Source organism: Cavia porcellus, unplaced genomic scaffold (assembly GCF_034190915.1).
Source record: "Cavia porcellus strain 051 isolate PalLab524CR breed Dunkin Hartley unplaced genomic scaffold, mCavPor4.1 scaffold_36, whole genome shotgun sequence".
Lineage (NCBI taxonomy): Eukaryota > Metazoa > Chordata > Mammalia > Rodentia > Caviidae > Cavia > Cavia porcellus.
In genome coordinates, this window is record NW_026947519.1 from 8,836,902 (window position 1) to 8,849,755 (window position 12,854).

Here is a 12,854-nt window from a genome sequence, read left to right on the forward strand (position 1 = left end):
CAGGCCATGGGCTGAAGGCTGAGGCTTCTGTACCTCTAGCTAGCTTCTTGAATAGTGGGCCTGCTGAGCAATTGTGTGCTCTCAAATGTAATTTGATGGGTTTTGTTTTAATTTATTTTGATTTTTGCTTTGGTTTTTTACATGGAAGGAACAGTACCATGGTTTGAAGAAACTGGAGTGTCTTACCTAAGAGAAATTTGAAAAAAGGGACAATTCAGCCGCCAAGAATTTGTCAAATGACCTTGGCTTTTTAAAAAAAGTGACATAAAGTTGAACATGTCATATCCATGTCTCTTTACAAAAGATTATACCTCCTATTTCATAGGAATTACTGTTTCTTTGAAAGGTCAACCTGCACTGAAATAAAGATTATCCCTCCATTCCTCATTCTGCTTGAAACCACATCCTTTGTTAGTTATATTTTCTTACACAGAAACACCTGGAGATGACTACAGCAAGAGTTTCCCATTGGTGGTATTTCCACGGAGACACATGAAGTAATACTGCACAACTTCAAGTGAAGTGCACTGTCCCTTGACAATGGCAAGTCTGAGCAAACCTCTAGTAACTGAAAATCTTAGAAAGTCTGAAAGTGAGTGAATGAAAATGGGCCTCTCCACATTTAGACAGGGAATCTCCTGAAGCACACATTTGTGGAAAAAGTAATTATGAGAGACCAATGAACTCCCAAAATGGAATGGAAATTTTCTTGTTTAGGCCTAGAACTCTATGGCCTGGAGCCCTGTGGTTGTAACTGGATGAGCAAAGTGTGAGCAGAGATCAAAGTAAAACACACACCATTTAGGCAACTCGATATTTAACCAGGTGTCCAGAGTAGTAACAAACTCTACTTGTGTCAATTTGCTCAAATCCTGTCTTCACAAGAAAGTACATTCCAGCACGACCAGTGACTAGAGGAGGACACATCTCAAAGGACTTGTAAAAAAAAGTCCAACACTGAATTTAGCGCAACACTGAATTTAGATGAAAAGTAGCAGAGTCTGTTAGTCTTTCAAGTTTTAATAGGAGAAACTTATAACATGTAATAGCTGTTACATGAATAACTTCAGAGCTTTTGGAGAGGTCTAAATCACTATGAGTGAGGGGTTCCCTGACTCCCAAAGTTAAAAATAGTAAAACAAACAATTTGAAAAACCAATCAACCAGTTAAATACAAACACTAGGTCCAAAGGGTTTCACTGGTTTTAAAACCACTTATGGAATGCACAACTATTGATGAGGCTTACTCTGCATTCTGCTTTACTCAGGCCCGGGACATGAGCAACTGTGAAAGCAAAATTCAAAATGTTATGTGAAGTGACCATTTCATTGCTGAAACCATGACCCAATACACATTTTCTCTTTTGAAACTCCGGACATTATCCATATATGTTCTCTAAGGGAAGGAATACACAGGATTTAGATTGATATTTTTTTCACTATTTTGTGTTCCACCAGATTTATTTGAAGATCTCCTGTCCTGCATCCACTGCCCAATGCAGAAGGCCACACATAGGACAACCAACATGAGAACTTCACTGCTACTGCCTGATTAAATCACCATGAGAATATAATTTTCCTTTCATCATCAAAGCTTTTTACATCAAATTAACCAGCTCTCTTGCTTTCCCATGTTTTTCCCTGGTTTTTGTACCTTGAAAGGGGTGTGCAGTCTTCTCAGTCTTGATCTCCATCTTCCCCCGTATTTCCAAACATATTCATCTGGGAAACATGTAAAGATCTTATTCGGGGCTTATTTCATTGTTTTCAAATATCTGCCCTTGAAATTCAACTTCCACCACTGTCTCTCATGTCCAAAGCTATGTGCTTGCAGAGGATTTCTGCTGAGAAATTTCACAGAAAGCTCTTATACTGCAGGTGAATGATTCCAGCAAGTCTTGACTGAATAGCTTAGGGAACAGGACTCAGCCAAATGACAGACATGACAAGGGAAAAGCATATGCTCAAGGATAGGACATGTCAGAGAACATCTGCCAGGCCCTGGCATATTTCATATCCCATTGAAAGTACTTCCATGTGTAGATTGGCAAGCATTTCCATCCCCAAATTCTGAGCAGTGAAGCCTTCAGTGAGAATCCTGTGGCATACCAGGCCAAGAATATTCATCCTATTTAAATCTTGCCCTAGGAGATCCTCTGTGCCACTGAGGTCTCCATGGCAACCCCCAGCATGGTGACTCAGGTTTCCTACTGCACACTTGTATGCTAGAGCCTAAAGTCCAGCTCACAATGGTGCTCAGCCAATCACAGCCCAGTGTGGTTGCCTGGAAACCACAAGCTTGTGGCTTTCTGTGAACTGTTTCAGCCCAACTCTGCAGCTTTCCACCTCATACAACCACAGCCATTCCAATCATGCAGTATTTGATTAGCCTCTCTATGTTGCCTCAGAATTTTTTTTATAGTTGTTAGTGATCAAGAAAATTTGACATATTTTGAGAAGTGGAGGGAAGTAATTGAAAGACCTTTTGGTCTGTCTGTGGTCGAAGTTTTCCAAAGTTGACTACCCCAGTCTTTCAAATTTTCAAACCTAGAGCCTAAAATCCACCTCACAGTGATGTTCAGCAAATATCAGCCCAGTGTGTTTGCCTGGCAACCACAAGCCTGTGGATTTCTGTGAACAGTTTCAGCCCAACTCTGCAGCTTTCCACCTCATACAACCACAGCCATTCCAATCAGGCAGCATTTGATTCACCTCTCTAAGTTGCCTCAGAATTTTCTTTGAAGTTGTGGTGACCAAGCAAATTTGACATATTTTGACAAGTGGGGGGAAGTAATTGGCTCTGTCTTTAGCTCTGTTGGTGGTGCATGAGGTCCAAACCTTACTAGCCCAGTCTATTCAATTTTCAAAGTTAGAAAGACAAATGTTTCAGGGCAGGAAAGAAAATGCCAAAATGATTTGTGTTCTGCCAAGTTTCTGGTGGCTTGTGAAGCAAACTTGCAAACCATACATGCAGTCTCTGCTGGATTACTGCCACCATGGTAGTATCAGTTAGCACTAAAAGACAGCAACCCGAAGATGAGTCCCAAAATGAAAGTGAATCCTTGCAGTGCATGAATATTTGGAGTGCCTGCTTCAACTATCCAGCTTCCTCGGGGTTCACTTGTCTGCAATAGCTATTTCAAGGAGGTCTGCAGCCATTCCAGCATAACCCTGAACACTAAACATGAGGTACTAGCTCAATACCTAAACCAACATAATGCTAGATAGCTTGTCACCACCAGATTTTCCCAGAATTCAAATGTAACATGGTGAAAGGGAAACCCTTAGAAAAGGGATGCAAATGCCCCTTTCACTAAAAATCCCAGGTATTTTCTCATGGCATGGAATATTTAGACTCCACAACTCATGTAGTGAACCCCGGGACATAGACTAAGTGTGTCTAGTTTTCTGTTGTCCTCTTTTTGGAAACAGCATCTTATGTAGTTGTTGAAAGAGGCCTTGAGATAAATTCGTAGCCCACGATGGACTGGAACTCCCAAGGATCCATCCACCTCAGCCCCCAGATTGCTGGGATTATAGGCATGATCGACCATGCCAAGCATGTGCACAGAGATTCTTACATAACTTGTGAAATCCCACTACTGGTCTATAGGTAGATTCTGTGTTTCAGACTTTAGGAATATTCCTCTCTTTGTTTTCGCTCCACTTGTTCAAGTTTCCATTTCTATTGTGATAAGCTCCAAGGCCCCAGGCAAGGGGGTGGCTGCCCTTCCTCTGGTGTGTCCTTGGATGATTACAGCCCAGGTGAACAGGGTTCAAATATATTGGATCCTGTGCATTTGAAGAGGAAATGAGTAAAGATTCATGAGTTAATGTGGACATGCCAGGGAATTGAGGGGCCATGATAGAGACAAAACTTCAGGCCATGGGCTGAAGGCTGAGGCTTCTGTGCCTCTAGCTTCTCTAATAGTGGGCCTGCTGAGCAATTGTGCGCTCTCAAATGTAATTTGATGGGTTTTGTTTTAATTTATTTTGTTTTTTGCTTTGGTTTTTTACATGGAAGGAACAGTACCATGGTTTGAAGAAACTGGAGTGTCTTACCTAAGAGAAATTTGAAAAAAGGGACAATTCAGCAGCAAAAAATTTCTCAAATGCCCTTGGCATTTTAAAAAAATGTGACATAAAGTTGAGCATGTCATATCCATGTCTCTTTACAAAAGATTTTACCTCCTATTTCATAGGAATTACTGTTTCTTTGAAAGGTCAACCTGCACTGAAATAAAGATTATCCCTCCATTCCTCATTCTGCTTGAAACCACATCCTTTGTTAGTTATATTTTCTTACACAGAAGCACCTGGAGATGACTACAGCAAGAGATTCCCATTGGTGGTATTTCCACGGAGACACATGAAGTAACACTGCACAACTTCAAGTGAAGTGCACTGTCCCTTGACAATGGCAAGTCTGAACAAACCTCCAGTAACTGAAAATTTTAGAAAGTCTGAAAGTGAGTGAATGAAAATGGGCCCTACACATTGAGACAGGGCCTCTCTTGAAGCACACATTTGTGGAAAAAGTAATTATGAGAGACCAATGAACTCCCAAAACGGAATGGAAACTTTCTTGTTTAGGCCTAGAACTCTATGGTCTGGAGACCTGTGGTTCTAACTGGATGACCAAAGTGTGAGCAGAGATCAAAGTAAAACACACACCATTTAGGCAACTCGATATTTAACCAGGTGTCCAGAGTAGTGGCAAACTGTACTTGTGTCGATTTGCTCAAATCCTGTCTTCACAAGAAAGTACATTCCAGCACGACCAGTGACTAGAGGAGGACACATTTCAAAGGACTTGTAAAAAAAAGTCCAACACTGGATTAAGCGCAACACTGAATTTAGATGAAAAGTAGCAGAGTCTGTTAGTCTTTCAAGTTTTAATAGGAGAAACTTATAACATGTAATAGCTTTTACATGAATAACTTCAGAGCTTTTGGAGAGGTCTAAATCACTATGAGTGAGGGCTTCCCTGACTCCCAAAGTTAAACATAGTAAAACAAACAATTTGAAAAACCAATCAACCAATTAAAAACAAACACTAGGTCCAAAGGGTTTCACTGGTTTTAAAACCACTTATGGAATGCACAACTATTGATGAGGCTTACTCTGCATTCTGCTTTACTCAGGCCCGGTACATGAGCAACTGTGAAAGCAAAATTCAAAATATTATGTGAAGTGACCATTTCATTGGTGAAACCATGACCCAATAGACATTTTCTCTTTTGAAACTCCGGACATTATCCATATATGTTCTCAAAGGGAAGGAATACACAGGATTTAGATTGATATTTTTTTCACTATTTTGTGTTCCACCAGATATATTTGAAGATCTCCTGTCCTCCACCCACTGCTCAATGCAGAAGGCCACACATAGGACAACCAACATGAGAACTTCACTGCCACAGCCTGATTAAATCACCATGAGAATATAATTTTCCTTTCATCATCAAAGATTTTTACATGAAATTAACCAGCTCTCTTGCTTTCCCATGTTTTTCCCTGGTTTTTGTACCTTGAAATGGGTGTGCACCCTTCTCAGACTTGATCTCCATCTTCCCCCGTATTTCGAAACATATTCATCTGGGAGACATGTGAAGATCTTATTCGGGGCTTGTTTCATTGTTTTCAAATATCTGCCCTTGAAATTCAACTTCCACCACTGTCTCTCATATCCAAAGCTATGTGCTTGCAGAGGATTTCTGCTGAGAAATTTCACAGAAAGCTCTTATACTGCAGGTGAATGATTCCAGCAAGTCCTGACTGAATAGCTTAGGGAACAGGACTCAACCAAATGACAGACATGACAAGGGAAAAGCATATGCTCAAGGATAGGACATGTCAGAGAACATCTGCCAGGCCCTGGCATAATTCATATCCCATTGAAAGTACATCCTTGTGTAGATTGTCAATCATTTCCATCCCCAAATTCTGAGCAGTGAAGCCTTCAGTGAGAATCCTGTGGCATACCAGGGGAAGAATATTCATCCTATTTAAATCGTGCCCTACAAGGTCCTCTGTGCCACTGAGGTCTCCATGGCACCGCACAGCATTGCGACTCAGGTCTTCTACTGCACACTTGTATCCTAGAGCCTAAAGTGCAGCTCACAATGGTGCTCAGCCAATCACAGCCCAGTGTGGTTGCCTGGCAACCACAAGCTTGTGGCTTTCTGTGAACTGTTTCAGCCCAACTTTGCAGCTTTCCACCTCATAAAACCACAGCCATTCCAATCATGCAGTATTTGATTAGCCTCTCTATGTTGCCTCAGAATTTTTTTTACAGTTGTAGTGATCAAGAAAATTTGACATATTTTGAGAAGTGGAGGGAAGTATTTGAAAGACCTTTTGGTCTGTCTGTGGTCGAAGTTTTCCAAACTTGACTACCCCAGTCTTTTAAATTTTCAAACCTAGAGCCTAAAATCCACCTCACAGTGATGTTCTGCCAATCTCAGCCCAGTGTGGTTGCCTGGCAACCACAAGCTTGTGGATTTCTGTGAACAGTTTCAGCCCAACTCTGCAGCTTTCCACCTCATACAACCACAGCCATTCCAATCAGGCAGTATTTGATTCACCTCTCTAAGTTGCCTCAGAATTTTCTTTGAAGTTGTGGTGACCAAGCAAATTTGACATATTTTGACAAGTGGAGGGAAGTAATTGGCTCTGTATTTAGCTCTGTTTGATGGTACATGGGGTCCAAACCTGACTAACCCAGTCTATTCAATTTTCAAACTTAGAAACCCAAATGTTTCAGGGGAGGAAAGAAAATGCCACAATGATTTGGGTTCTGCCAAGTTTCTTGTGGCTTGGGAAGCAAACCTGCAAACCATACATGCAGTCTCTGCTGGATTACTGCCACCATGGTAGTATCAGTTAGCACTAAAAGCCAGCAACCAGAAGATGAGTCCCAAAATGAAAGTGAATCCTTGCAGTGCATGAATATTTGGAGTGCCTGCTTCAACTATCCAGCTTCCTCGGGGTTCACTTGTCTGCAATAGCTATTTCAAGGAGGTCTGCAGCCATTCCAGCATAACCCTGAACACTAAACATGAGGTACTAGCTCAATACCTAAACCAACATAATGCTAGATAGCTTGTCACCAGCAGGTTTTCCCAGAATTCAAATGTAACATGGTGAAAGGGAAACCCTTAGAAAAGGGATGCAAATGCCCCTTTCACTAAAAATCCCAGGTATTTTCTCATGGCATGGAATATTTAGACTCCACAACTCATGTAGTGAACCCTGGGACCTAGACCAAGTGTGTCTAGTTTTCTGTTGTCCTTTTTTGGAAACAGCATCTTATGTAGTTGTTGAAAGAGGCCTTGAGATAAATTCGTAGCCCACGATGGACTGGAACTCCCAAGGATCCATCCACCTCAGCCCCCAGATTGCTCGGATTATAGGCATGAGTGACCATGCCAAGCATGTGCACAGAAATTCTTACATAATTTGTGAAATCCCACTACTGGTCTATAGGTAGCTTCTGTGTTTCAGACTTTAGGAATCTTCCTCTCTTTATTTTGGCTCCCCTTGTTCAGGTTTCCATTTCTATTGTGATAAGCTCCAAGGCCCCAGGCAAGGGGGTGGCTGCCCTTCCTCTGGTCTGTCCTCGGATGATTACAGCCCAGGGGAACAGGGTTCAAATATATTGGATCCTGTGCATTTGAAGAGGAAATGAGTAAAGATTCATGAGTTAATGTGGACATGCCAGGGAATTGAGGGGCCATGATAGAGACAAAACTTCAGGCCATGGGCTGAAGGCTGAGGCTTCTGTGCCTCTAGCTTCTTGAATAGTGTGTCTGCTGAGCAATTGTGTGCTCTCAAATGTAATTTGATGGGGTTTGTTTTAATTTAAATTGTTTTTTGCTTTGGTTTTTTACATGGAAGGAACTGTACCATGGTTTGAAGAAACTGGAGTGTCTTACCTAAGAGAAATTTGAAAAAAGGGACAATTCAGCAGCCAAGAATTTCTCAAATGCCCTTGGCTTTTTAAAAAATGTGACATGAAGTTGAGCATGTCATATGCATGTCTCTTTACAAAAGTTTTTACATCCTATTTCATAGGAATTACTGTTTCTTTGAAAGGTCAAACTGCACTGAAATAAAGATTATCCCTCCATTCCTCATTCTGCTTGAAACCACATCCTTTGTTAGTTATATTTTCTTACGCAGAAACACTTGGAGATGACTACAGCAAGAGTTTCCCATTGGTGGAATTTCCACGGAGACACATGAAGTAATACTGCACAACTTCAAGTGAAGTGCACTGTCCCTTGACAATGGCAAGTCGGGGCAAACCTCTAGTAACTGAAAATCTTAGAAAGTCTGAAAGTGAGTGAATGAAAATGGGCCTCTCCACATTTAGACAGGCCCTCTACTGAAGCACACATTTGTGGAAAAAGTAATTATGAGAGCAGAATGAACTCCCAAAATGGAATGGAAATTTTCTTGTTTAGGCCTAGAACTCTATGGCCTGTAGCCCTGTGGTTCTAACTGAATGAGCAAAGTGTGAGCAGAGATCAAAGTAAAACACACACCATTTAGGCAACTCGATATTTAACCAGGTGTCCAGAGTAGTGGCAAACTGTACTTGTGTCAATTTGCTCAAATCCTATCTTCACAAAAAGTACATTCTAGCATGACCAGTGACTAGAGGAGGACACATTTCAAAGGACTTGTAAAAAAAAGTCCAACACTGAATTTAGCGCAACACTGAATTTAGATGAAAAGTAGCAGAGTCTGTTAGTCTTTCAAGTTTTAATAGGAGAAACTTATAACATGTAATAGCTGTTACATGAATAACTTCAGAGCTTTTGGAGAGGTGTAAATCACTATGAGTGAGGGCTTCCCTGACTCCCAAAGTTATAAATAGTAAAACAAACAATTTGAAAAACCAATCAACCAATTAAATACAAACACTAGGTCCAAAGGGTTTCACTGGTTTTAAAACCACTTATGGAATGCACAACTATTGATGAGGCTTACTCTGAATTCTGCTTTACTCAGGCCCGGTACATGTGCAACTGTGAAAGCAAAATTCAAAATATTATGTGAAGTGACCATTTCATTGGTGAAACCATGACCCAATAGACATTTTCTCTTTTAAAACTCTGGACATTATCCATATATGTTCTCAAAGGGAAGGAATACACAGGATTTAGATTGATATTTTTTTCACTATTTTGTGTTCAACCAGATTTATTTGAAGATCGCCTGTCCTGCATCCACTGCCCAATGCAGAAGGCCACACATAGGACAACCAACTTGAGAACTTCACTGCTACAGCCTGATTAAATCACCATGAGAATATAATTTTCCTTTCATCATCAAAGATTTTTACATCAAATTAACCAGCTCTCTTGCTTTCCCATGTTTTTCCCTGGTTTTCGTACCTTGAAATGGGTGTGCACTCTTGTCAGTCTTGATCTCCATCTTCCCCCGTATTTCCAAACATATTCATCTGGGAAACATGTAAAGATCTTATTCGGGGCTTGTTTCATTGTTTTCAAATATCTGCCCTTGAAATTCAACTTCCACCACTGTCTCTCATATCCAAAGCTATGTGCTTACAGAGGATTTCTGCTGAGAAATTTCACAGAAAGCTCTTATACTGCAGGTGAATGATTCCAGCAAGTCTTGACTGAATAGCTTAGGGAACAGGACTCAACAAAATGATAGACATGACAGGGGAAAAGCATATGCTCAAGGATAGGACATGTCAGAGAACATCTGCCAGGCCCTGGCATATTTCATATCCCATTGAAAGTACATCCATGTGTAGATTGGCAAACATTTCCATCCCCAAATTCTGAACAGTGAAGCCTTCAGTGAGAATCCTGTGGCATACCAGGCCAAGAATATTCATCCTATTTAAATCTTGCCCTACAAGGTCCTCTGTGCCACTGAGGTTTCCATGGCAATGCACAGCATTGTGACTCAGGTCTCCTACTGCACACTTGTATCCTAGAGCCTAAAGTGCAGCTCACAATGGTGCTCAGCCAATCACAGCCCTGTGTGGTTGCCTGGCAACCACAAGCTTGTGGCTTTCTGTGAACAGTTTCAGCCCAACTCTGCAGCTTTCCACCTCATAAAACCACAGCCATTCCAATCATGCTTTATTTGATTAGCCTCTCTATGTTGCCTCAGAATTTTTTTTACAGTTGTAGTGATCAAGAATATTTGACATATTTTGAGAAGTGGAGGGAAGTATTTGAAAGACCTTTTGGTCTGTCTGTGGTCGATGTGTTCCAACCTTGACTACCCCAGTCTTTTAAATTTTCAAACCTAGAGCCTAAAATCCACCTCACAGTGATGTTCTGCCAATCTCAGCATAGTGTGGTTGCCTGGCAACCACAAGCCTGTGGATTTCTGAGAACAGTTGCAGCCCAACTCTGCAGCTTTCCACCTCATACAACCACAGCCATTCCAATCAGGCAGTATTTGATTCACCACTCTAAGTTGCCTCAGAATTTTCTTTGAAGTTGTGTTGACCAAGCAAATTTGACATATTTTGACAAGTGGAGGGAAGTAATTGGCTCTGTCTTTAGCTCTGTTTGATGGTACGTGGGGTCTAAACCTGACTAACCCAGTCTATTCAATTTTCAAACTTAGAAAGCCAAATGTTTCAGGGGAGGAAAGAAAATGCCACAATGATTTGTGTTCTGCCAAGTTTCTTGTGGCTTGGGAAGCAAACCTGCAAACCATACATGCAGTCTCTGCTGGATTACTGCCACCATGGTAGTATCAGTTAGCACTAAAAGCCAGCAACCAGAAGATGAGTCCCAAAATGAAAGTGAATCCTTGCAGTGCATGAATATTTGGAGTGCCTGCTTCAACTATCCAGCTTCCTCGGGGTTCACTTGTCTGCAATAGCTATTTCAAGGAGGTCTGCAGCTATTCCAGCATAACCCTGAACACTAAACATGAGGTACTAGCTCAATACCTAAACCAACATAATGCTAGATAGCTTGTCACCAGCAGGTTTTCCCAGAATTCAAATGTAACATGGTGAAAGGGAAACCCTTAGAAAAGGGATGCAAATGCTACTTTCACTAAAAATCCCAGGTATTTTCTCATGGCATGGAATATTTAGACTCCACAACTCATGTAGTGAACCCCGGGACCTAGACGAAGTGTGTCTAGTTTTCTGTTGTCCTCTTTTTGGAAACAGCATCTTATGTAGTTGTTGAAAGAGGCCTTGAGATAAATTCGTAGCCCACGATGGACTGGAACTCCCAAGGATCCATCCACCTCAGCCCCCAGATTGCTGGGATTATAGGCATGAGCGACCATGCCAAGCATGTGCACAGAGATTCTTACATAATTTGTGAAATCCCACTACTGGTCTATAGGTAGCTTCTGTGTTTCAGACTTTAGGAATCTTCCTCTCTTTGTTTTGGCTCCCCTTGTTCAGGTTTCCATTTCTATTGTGATAAGCTCCAAGGCCCCAGGCAAGGGGGTGGCTGCCCTTCCTCTGGTGTGTCCTCGGATGATTACAGCCCAGGGGAACAGGGTTCAAATATATTGGATCCTGTGCATTTGAAGAGGAAATGAGTAAAGATTCATGAGTTAATATGGACATGCCAGGGAATTGAGGGACCATGATAGAGACAAAATTTCAGGCCATGGGCTGAAGGCTGAGGCTTCTGTACCTCTAGCTTCTTGAATAGTGGGCCTGCTGAGCAATTGTGTGGTCTCAAATGTAATTTGATGGGTTTTGTTTTAATTTATTTTGTTTTTTGCTTTGGTTTTTTACATGGAAGGAACTGTACCATGGTTTGAAGAAACTGGAGTGTCTTACCTAAGAGAAATTTGAAAAAAGGGACAATTCAGCCACCAAGAATTTCTCAAATGCCCTTGGCTTTTTAAAAATGTGATATAAAGTTGAGCATGTCATATCCATGTCTCTTTACAAAAGATTTTACCTCCTATTTCATAGGAATTACTATTTCTTTGAAAGGTCAACCTGCACTGAAAAAAAGATTATCCCTCCATTCCTCATTCTGCTTGAAACCACATCCTTTGTTAGTTATATTGTCTTAGGCAGAAACACTTGGAGATGACTACAGCAAGAGTTTCCCATTGGTGGAATTTCTACAGACACACATGAAGTAATACTGCACAACTTCAAGTGAAGTGCACTGGCCCTTGACAATGGCAAGTCTGGGCAAACCTCTAGTAACTGAAAATCTTAGAAAGTCTGAAAGTGAGTGAATGAAAACGGGCCTCTCCACATTTAGACATGGACTCTCCTGAAGCACACATTTGTGGAAAAAGAAATTATGAGAGACGAATGAACTCCCAAAATGGAATGCAAATTTTCTTGTTTAGACCTAAAAGGCTATGGCTTTAAGCCCTGTGGTTCTAACTGGATGAGCAAAGTGTGAGCAAAGATCAAAGTAAAACACACACCATTTAGGCAACTCGATATTTAACCAGGTGTCCAGAGTAGTGGCAAACTGTACTTGTGTCAATTTGCTCAAATCCTATCTTCACAAAAAGTACATTCTAGCACGACCAGTGACTAGAGGAGGACACATTTCAAAGGACTTGTAAAAAAAAGTCCAACACTGAATTTAGCGCAACACTGAATTTAGATGAAAAGTAGCAGAGTCTGTTAGTCTTTCAAGTTTTAATAGGAGAAACTTATAACATGTAATAGCTGTTACATGAATAACTTCAGAGCTTTTGGAGAGGTGTAAATCACTATGAGTGAGGGCTTCCCTGACTCCCAAAGTTATAAATAGTAAAACAAACAATTTGAAAAACCAATCAACCAATTAAATACAAACACTAGGTCCAAAGGGTTTCACTGGTTTTAAAACCACTTATGGAATGCACAA